General features: G+C 35.1%; 1 protein-coding gene across 1 annotated transcript in view; it reads left to right on the top strand.

Annotated features, from left to right (window-relative positions):
* Nucleotides 1-227: 227 nt before the first annotated feature.
* DDAH1 (dimethylarginine dimethylaminohydrolase 1) overlaps nt 228-9,886 on the top strand; it is a 94,053-nt gene continuing 84,394 nt past the window's right edge. The window contains exon 1 of the mRNA XM_063298211.1: nt 228-287. The gene's annotated coding sequence lies outside the window, so the exon portion shown is untranslated. The remainder of the gene's footprint in view (nt 288-9,886) is intronic.

The following is a 9,886-nucleotide window of genomic DNA, read 5'->3' as shown; positions in this document are numbered from 1 at the left end:
AATTTCTTTAAGACAAAATTTATTTTTGAGGTGTTGGCCTCGAAGGAAGTTAGTGGAAAAAGAAGTCATGATGATCTGTTGGTTGGAAAAATACATTTTAAACTACTTAAAAATCAACATTCAGTCTTATGTGTGGCTTTTGTTGAATAAGTTGTCCTTATGACACATTAAGTGGTGGGATGTTATGGTAACTAGTAATGATCCTTGAATATTTTGGTTTACCACAGTACAGAATACCAAGTGTAGGAGCTTTTCCAGGAAGATGATACCCATCCTCAGGATTAACTGTAAGTATCTTGTTTCAGCAACTTTTCAATTATTTCAGCCCCAACTTTTGGAGTTTTCTCTCTGGGAGAAAAAAAACCCTTTTTGACATTTGACTCTTTTTCAAGGGAGAGGGTGTTTTGTATGTTATATTCTTTGTAATGGACTATGAAATTATACAAGTGAGATAGATTGGAGGGAAATAATTCACTTGTTCTACCTCAAATAATAACAATAACAATAACAAATCCTAAAATCTCTCACTGGGAATTCTTGGAATTGTAAAACAACCCATCTGGAGGGGAGTTGGTGAAGTCTGTTCTTGATCAATATATATGTGATTTTGTGTGAATTATCCAGTACATTTTGATGGAGTAATTGGCAATACTTTTCCTGAGCTACATGTCCATGAAAATCAAAGAAACTTTCCTGAAGTTATTCCATATCTGGTTAGAATATGGCTTTTTGAAAATTGTCAGGTGGCCTTCAGAAGAAGATTTTAAAAAACATGTTGCTGTCTTCTGTATTCTCTTTATCTCTTATTAAGGGTATCTTCTGCTGATTTCTTGCCCAGGAGCCTTCAGAATCCAGTTTTGGTCCCATTGCTAAACTTTATATTGTTCAGAAAAGGAACAAAAATCTATACCTCTTATTTTATTCCTTCCATAAGTAAAGGCAAATCTGTATGTGAAATAACACGTTACATTGCTTTTCAGATAGAAATCATACATAATTTAAAATAAAGCCTTACCTCATCCATCCACAGTGGGTAGTTTAAGAAAATATAAGTTGTAAATTTAAGTATTCTCTTCTGAAAAAAAGGGAATCTGGATTTAGTTTTCTCAAAATGACTTGAATTACTAACAGAATATATAAGTCACTCATGCCAGAAGCAGAAGTGGTTTCAAGAGCCCATTATAACCAGCTTTGATTACTTTTGCACTGTGGAACCTCCTCTCATGAACACAGAACAAAATGATTGAATTAACTCTGTTTCCTCCCAACTGGCATGGTAAAAAGAAAGCAGTGTAAATCTGCAAACACTTAAGAGATTTATTGTCATTTGTTTTCTTTGGAGTCCTATAATTAGGATAATTATTCACCTGCAATGCACTGCCATTACACTCAGTAAGGCTTTGGGAGTGGGGCTGTGAGTCATCAAGTTGAAATGGCATTTTATAGAATATATGCTAAGCAGCCAATAACAGTGATAATTAATCCTCAGAAAAGCTGTAATTTCTCCTCCAAGTTCATAAACTTGTACAGTATTTTAAAAGCAACACTGATAGTTACTTTTAAAACAACGAAAAGGGACAAACTTAACTAAGGAAGATAAAACAGCAGCTTCACTCTTTTTCCCACCTGCCCCCTGCCAAATAAGCCTGCCTTGCTGAAAGTTAAAACCTCATACATTTGCACATCCCCAGGTCAGGAAGGCTGTCTGAAAGCTGGAATTTTGGAACAATGGCTAAATCAACAGCAATCTGATGAGCAGAGAAGTAATACAATTTCAGATCATAGAAGAATTTATGCTTGATTATACTGCGTATTTGATATTTCAGTCCTACACCGGTAATGCCATTGTGATGATCATTCAGTGCTAACATTTTGTGGCAGGAGCAGAAATCACAAAGAGGTCAACCATAAGCAAACTCTCAGTGGCCTTACCTAGCAATGCAGATGGATGACATCTCTATAGCTGTATTGGTTGTTAGTAAACAAGCCATCAGCTAGTTCACTTTCCTTTTCTTGCCCAGCAACCTAGCAGCAACCTCGAGAAAATCCTGTCCATTCTGTGGAAGGACAGGATGATGGTCATTCATGGGCACAGCAGTTGGCACAACATCTTAAGGATTTAGAAACCAAAGCCTCTTTCTTGCTTTCTGTTTGTTCTTTGGACCAGTCTAGCTTTTGAGTAACTTATAATAGATTTATTGCTGCTTTTTTTGTCCGATGTCCTGAGCGGAAAATATCCAAGAAGCACAAATCACCATCACAGTGGGCACCAAACTACTTCCTTTTGGAAAACTGCATAACCAAAACAGAATCCTAAGGAGCTTGCAGGGTATTTTTTTTTCCCTTTACAGACACCTTTTGGTAGAAAGAGCTACTGAGGTTATTTGTGTAAAAAGTGTATTAAATTGTATCCCACACGTTTTCTACAACAAATCTGAGAATTAATGGAAATCTTCAGGTTCTTTAAATACACTTTTCGCAAAGCACTTCAAAATGACCCAATTGCTTAATGGTAATACAGGAATTTTATGTATGAAAATAGCAAAATATTGTGTCTTCAAGCAGTTACATTCTAAACAGGAACAAAATTGGTCCAATATTGTCTTAACTATTTTGAATGCTATGCATATACAGCCACCAATTAAGTCCCATTTAGTGCCTTGATAAATATATTTAGATAGATAAAACTTTACAACAGACTAAAATATGAAGAAGCAACTGAATGGTACTCATAATTTACATTAAAACTGTCAATAAAAGGCCCTATAAGTATGAGGCTTTAATATGTGGTTATTAACTATGCATAATCTGTGACCAAAATTCTGCCTGACTGTTAATCTCTACCAGTCTCTGCTTTAGTGACTTGAAAGCTATAATTCTGTTTGGGACATTCTGAGCATCCTAGGTGATAAAGCTTTACATGTACCTAGTGAATAAAATCATTCAATGTTTAAAGCTTGCACTATTTATTAACTATCTAAATAATGTTTTTAACCCTTTAGAGAACATTAAAATCACCAGTTATTATTCTCTATATAAAGAATTAGAATCTGTTATGCCTTCCTTTGCCCTGCCGGTAACTAAGAAAGAGTTACTGCATCATTAACATCTAGAGTAACATTGTGTGCCCGATGTGTGATTTTAGGTGAAGTTTCATTTTTGATAAAACATTCAACCATCAAGTTAATATAAAAGTTATACGGAGGTAGGCTAAGGATACATCCCTCTTTAACCCATTTCATACAGGACATGTTTAATGACAAATGATTTGCGTGTAAATGACAGTGAATAAGTGGCAATCAGTTGTTAGGTTTATTCCATATTCTGTATATGAGAATGAGATCAAAGTCTTGTTTAAAAGCAGCACATAGAGCTGAGTTTGGCTTTTTGATATATTTTCTATTATATGAGTTAAATATACTGGGAACTGATTAATTGTACTGCAACAGGGTATAATGTTGACTTGTTTCTCTGATAGTGTGTTTACTATGTCCAACCAGTCTTGCAGCTTTAAATAGAGATGTCTACCATATATATTATTAATTTTACTTAGTAGTCTGATTGATTATACTTCATAGGGTGCTCTTAGTTACCCTTCTTAAAAATAGAGATTATTGTTAGTACCCAATAATTTGGAATTCAGGCTGAACATTTCAATGTAAAGCCAGAATTGTAGCCCACCACTCAAGATAGCTTTTTTTATCGACAGGAGTGTCAGAGTCTGCTCTGGATACCTTAGTAAGTTTCAGCTGGCTGACCAGTTAAGCCCCCCTGAAACTGGTTGGAGCCATAGACTCTTTACTGGGCAGGCAAAGTTATGCACATATAGATTATAGAAGTTCACCTCCCACATTACTGCTGGCACATGGCTTTCTAGATGAGACAGGAGGTAGAATAACTGGATTTGGCAGCTAAAATTAATTGCTTCCTTGCTTCATAAAATGCACTCCTCTTTTTTGTTGCTATCAGTTGTTTATATTGCTTTTTAAAATTATTTATTTATGTTGTATCTCGCCTTTATTATTTTTATAATTTGTATGACCTGATGGGGGAAGATTTAATGCACTCATGGTCAAAGCAGGGTTTTGAATTATAAAAGGGGATGCAACTTGCAGTACAGTTGTTTAAAGATTGCTTGCCATTACTCAGAGTAACCTAGCCTGGCTGGTTTGCAATAATGGATGTTCTAAACTGCAAGACACAGTTGCAGTTCACAGTTTCTATAAGAGAAAAATTGATTTTTTTTCCTTGACCACTTTACCGAGGAGGATGTAATATCTGTGCCTAAACTGAACTGGAATAGATTCTCTACAAATAGCTCCCAAAATTTTTTTTAAAAAAGATTTAAAACTATTGGTAGATTATCATTATCAGAACAGTAATCAATCCTGAAGCTGCGAAAGAACTGTAGCAAGCTAGAAGGGATTGCTCAGTGTTGATGGTACTCAGAGTAGCTTCCAACCAGTTCGTAAATTCTCCAGGATAGCTCCTACTGATTGCCCCATTTAGAATATTTAAATCTAAATTACTACAAGACTGCAAATTATTACATGCATCCTTAGCTTGGTGCACTACAATAGAGGACGGCTCTCTTTTCTCAGGTTGCTGCTAGAATTTAAGGGAAAAGGCCATATTATTAGATCTTCTTATGGCATTAAAGTTACCTCCTATAATCGCCCTATGGGTTCTATGTTATTTTCTCACTGTAATAATGGTTTGTTCTAGGGTGAAGCTGTGTTGGAATCTCTTAATGCTAAATAGAGCAGGCTGATTTCATTCCATTTTGAAGATCAAGATCGAAATTAGTGTTGAGAGTGGACTTACTTTGTCTTCTAATTTGTTTATCCTGGTTTCAGATAATTTAGGACAAGATATAATAGTTGTTCTTCTTTGCTAGCCTTCTGTCTTCAAAAGCAAAAGCAATTTCCTCCTCTCCCAGACAAGAACAATGTTTGCCTATTCTTTTTTGGTGAAGATCACACAGTTGTCTCTTGCAGATACTGTCAAAGTTTATTGAAGAGCCAATGGCAATTGTTTATCCTGTTTCTGAGACACTCTTTGGAAGTAAGTTCTTAGAGAGACAGATTCTGAACTACCCTAGTTTCTTTGACTTCCCCCAATCTCTTACCATGTTCTGGGGACAAAAAGCATCAGAATATATAGGTTTAATTACTGACAGTTCAGAAGATGAGTAAGGGCCATGCAGGGCTGGATAATGGACCTCTCAGGTCAGATGGCACTCAACATGGTTCTGAGGAAGAGCTGAGGATCTTTCAGAGTACTAACAGAGTACTAACAGCTTAGTTTTAAAATTCAAGGGCAGTCAATAATAACTTTAGATTTATGAGTAATGAGTAAAATAAAGTTTTCCTATAATAAATTTTCTGTGCCTCAGACCAACTCAACCAGTTATTTCCTATTAGGGTTTCCTGCTACTGTAAGTTGTTTTATACAAGAGTTGATGTATATTTGAATACCAATATCTTTATATTGACATCTTTTGCACTGGTAAATGTATACGTAAATTTTTCAATTTAGAATCTATCAGCAAAGAATAAGATGAGGATGAGAACAGCTGTGAAAGTTTGGGAATTGTAAGAACCTTTGCCATATAGGAAGCCCTAGAAACCTACTTTCCTCTGACCCCTCAAGATGATAATTCTTTAACAGTCCTACTATAGTCTGCAACATAAGTTGTTTGATCTGTTTTTTCTTTCAATGATATATTTAAAATTCTGGACATTTCCTCAGTATCCTTTTTTTTATAATACCTTTATTAAGTTTTAAAACAAAGGGATAAAATCTAACAGAAACTAATAATATAGAAAAAGAATAGAAAAGAAAAAAGAATAAAGAAGGAAAGAGAGAACAGAAGTGCAGAAAGAAAAAGAAAAGAAACAGAAATACAAAAAAAAAGAAGACTTCCAGCTTCTTTTACAACAGATATAGGTAAAACTTACCTTAAACTCTTACTCTGAGGTTAGGGTTAGGGTTAGGGTTAGGGTTAGGGTTACAACATATCCATTTTTTCTATTATCAATTAATATTACAAATCATCAAATTTCATTATTTTCTGTTTCACACAAAAAGTCCAAACAGGGCTTCCTATTAGCATAAAATTAGTCAATGTCTTTTCTCTAATCAAAGCTGACAATTTCACCATCTCAGTCAACTCCATCAACTTTACCATCCATTCTTCCATTGTAGGTAATATCAAATCTTTCCACCTTTGAGCGTATAAAAGTCTCGCTGCAGTTATCATATATAGAAACAAAGTTCCATGAGATTTTTCCAATTGTTTATCCAACAGTCCCAAAAGAAATGTCTCTGGTTGCAGTTGTATACTGATCTTTAGAATCTTCTGGATTAGTCTCAGTATTCTTAACTAAAGACTTAAATCTTGGGTTTAGATAATTCAGTATATGCTGCTTGTTTGCAACAACTCAGCCAGCACAGAGAAGGAAGATGATGTCTTTATCTTCAGCTACTGTACATAGGCAACAAAATTAGGTGACAAGATTTCTTATCCCTAGGCATAAAGGAAAACAAATTCTGCCTTAACTTGCTTTTAATGATGTCTACTTTTCTATTTGCAGGGTGTGCTTTTAAATAGCGGGACAATTTCCTGGCCCTAGGAGAATTTATGAGCTGCAGAAGGTTTTTTCCCCCTAATATAGCTATAGAATTTCCACTGAACTGAGGTTTATGTCCTGATATAACAGGGCTCAACTGGGCTGCTATATTTATGATGGTGCTGGGAACATAGCAGCAAATCAAGCCAGAAACAAATGATCAAATATGCCTAAATAAATTTAGAGAAAGTTTGTCTGTCCTCTAATACAATTACAAAGCAATATTATTTAATTCAAGGTTCAGTAATATTTAATTCAGTTGTCTAGCGGTTATATTGTGCAGCATAATTAAATCTGTAGAATTCCAGCAATTCTAACTGTATGGCATGAGATCAGGCTATCTGAGCGACCATCTCTTCCTGCGGATATCTGTCTGTCCCACCAGGTCAGATAGAGTGGGCTCAGTCCAGGTCCTCTCTATTAAATGTGGTCATCCAGTAGGGTCTAGGAAGGGCCTTTTCCATAGCTGCATCTACCCAATGGAACAACCTTTTCCCTGAGTTACAGAGGGCCCCTACTTTCCTTGTCTTCCAGAAGGCTGTTGAGACTGGCTCTTCCCTCAAGTATTGAGCCAGGATGGGAGGTGAGCCCAGCATTTTTAGTGTGTTTTGAGAGGGCACTGTTTTAGCACTGCTGGGGTGTTACAGTTTTAATCTTGTGTTTTTATTATTTGTGATTTTGTTAGCTGCCTAGGATTGTTTTACACAATATAGATAGCCATATACATTTTTCAAATAAATACATAAAACAAAATAAACTGCTATAGTCATAAATGGTAACAGGTTTGTGGAAGCCTCATATCCCAAACTCACAGAGTATAATGCAGAAGTCAGTTTCACTGAAATCAAGGTATTATGTAAACTCTTGAACTACCAAGTATCCTGAGTAGCTGTCAGTACACTGCATGTGTCTCCTGGGTGGTGGGATGCAGGCAAAAATACATCTACTTACAGGAGAAACCTAAAGTTGAATTCAGTGAGAACAGGGAGAACCTAAGAAATACGTGGAGTAAAGCAAGAAAAGAAGGAATAGTTGATAAATGAATATAGATGAAAGTCTAAAAGAAGAAAGTTCAGGTGACTTGGTCATATAGAGAGAATGAATTAATGAATGAATGAATTAATGAATTAATGAATACTGAATTGTAGAGTCCTTGGTGCTCTCTGAGCTTGATTGTTTCCTTGGAGATTTTTCGTTGCCCGACTAGGCAACATCTTCAATGCTAGGATCTTCAATGCTAGGATGCTAGCAGTGAAGGTGTTGCCTAGTCAGGCAATGAAACATCTGCAAGGAAACAACCAAGCTCAGAGAGCACCAAGGACTCCCCAGTTCAACCCTGATCTATAGTTATTCTCTTCTCTTCTTAAAATTCAATTGCAAAAGAAACATACAAAGTAAGAGGGAATGGCTTGAGGAGTAAGGGAAAATGAAAAAGTCATAGTTGGGTGGATTTGGGTGGATTTTGAAAAAGAAATGTGTGAGACCTTTAAAGAGCAAAAGACAATATAATTAACGCACGGATGTGGTGGAATCAAGGATGTTTATAAGGACAGAAAAGTATAGAAAGATACAGTAAGTTGTGTTGGTGTAAACCAAAATTAGTTATATTTTCTTTTAACTTAACTTATACCTTTATTTTTGTGTATTAGTTCATACTCCTTTCCCGTACTTTGCTTGACCCTGCTTATCCTGAAACAGAATAGTATGAAGGGCATGTTTGTTCCACAGTTTTTTGGGTAGAAAAAGAATATAAAGTATGGTCTCTTGTCAGCTGTTGTTAATCACTTCCAGTTATGCTATTATAATTATTTTGGCCAAATAGGAAATACCATTTTGAATAGCTCTATGCCTTTTGTAAAGTAGTTAATTTGCCAAACCTTTCTGAAGATTAAGGCTACTGAACGATCAGAATTATTTAAATCTCATGGAGATTAGAATTATTGGAAAAAATTACTTGGAAAAAAAGAAACCCTTTTTAAAAAGGAAAACTTCAGATTTATATTTAAGGAAATCACCCTTGCATTTAATATCACACTGCCCTGAGAGATATGATTTACACGCTCTTTAAAAAAGTAAAAATTATTTCCACATATTACTCAGCTGAAAATTACTATTACTATTCAAACAATTTCTGAAATATACGTTTCTATTAGATAGATTTTAAGGAAGCCATTTCAATTGTATACTTTATATTAGAGCAGCATTTGTAGGATTGGGGATTTTAATTATTGATTTGGGCCATTTATATTTACATACTACTCAGAAATATCATAAATATACTGCTACTGTTTGCATTTTATGACCTTTGAATTTCACTGTTTACATTTTTTCTGTGGGTGTATCCATACAATTTGATATACAATGTACCAGTTGAAGATGAAATTTCTTTCTATGGATAATAGCTTATGCTGCCACCACCTTCCCTTGCAGCCTGTTTTTCTTCAAGAAGACTCAGGATAATTATATGTTTATTTAAACGAGCTAAAGAGCCCATTGTCATGTTAGTAAATAATGAAGTTCATTTAGCTTCCTTTCTTATTGAGAAGATATTTTATATAGGAATATATCATGAACAACCTTATATACCTGGGGTATATCTGTATCTTTCACGTTCCTGAAACAATGCATTTTCTGTTTTGTAACTTTTGCCAGTTTATTATGGAAATTAGGGGGAAGTAAGAAGGAAATAAATAGTAAGACACATATCCCAGTCAATAAGATTGCGATACATATATTGTCTACATCTAGAACACCAAGGGACAAAGTTCATACAAGACAAATTAGACATAAACTTAGTGCACTTAAGAAGGTTAGTACTGAACAATTTGAATATTCATGCCCTTTTTCCATTTTTGAAATCATAAATGCACTTAAGGATATAAAAGCTGGTAAGGCACCTGAATATGATGGTATACGCCCTGAATTCCTTCTACACTGTGGAAAATATGCGAAAAGATGGCTAGCAGCATTCTTTTCAGATATTATGGAAACAGGTATAATACCACATAAGATGAAGCAATCAAAAATTATTATAATACTTAAACTGGGAAAAATAAATTATCAGCCAGTAGCACTGCTAAGCACAATCTATAAGCTCCTTGAAAGACTTTTATATAATAGAATTAACCAGAAGATCTTCCAGATGATCCCAGTTGAACAAGCTGGATTCCAACCTGCCTGAAGTTGCGTTGACCAAGTGCTTTCACTAACAACCTATACAGAAGCGGGATATCAGGTGAAGCAAAAAAATCAGT

The sequence above is a fragment of the Candoia aspera genome, chromosome 3 (assembly GCF_035149785.1).
Source record: "Candoia aspera isolate rCanAsp1 chromosome 3, rCanAsp1.hap2, whole genome shotgun sequence".
NCBI classification, from domain to species: Eukaryota; Metazoa; Chordata; class Lepidosauria; order Squamata; family Boidae; genus Candoia; species Candoia aspera.
The sequence above is the reverse complement of the archived record's forward strand: the minus strand, read 5'-3'. Positions and strand labels throughout refer to the sequence as shown.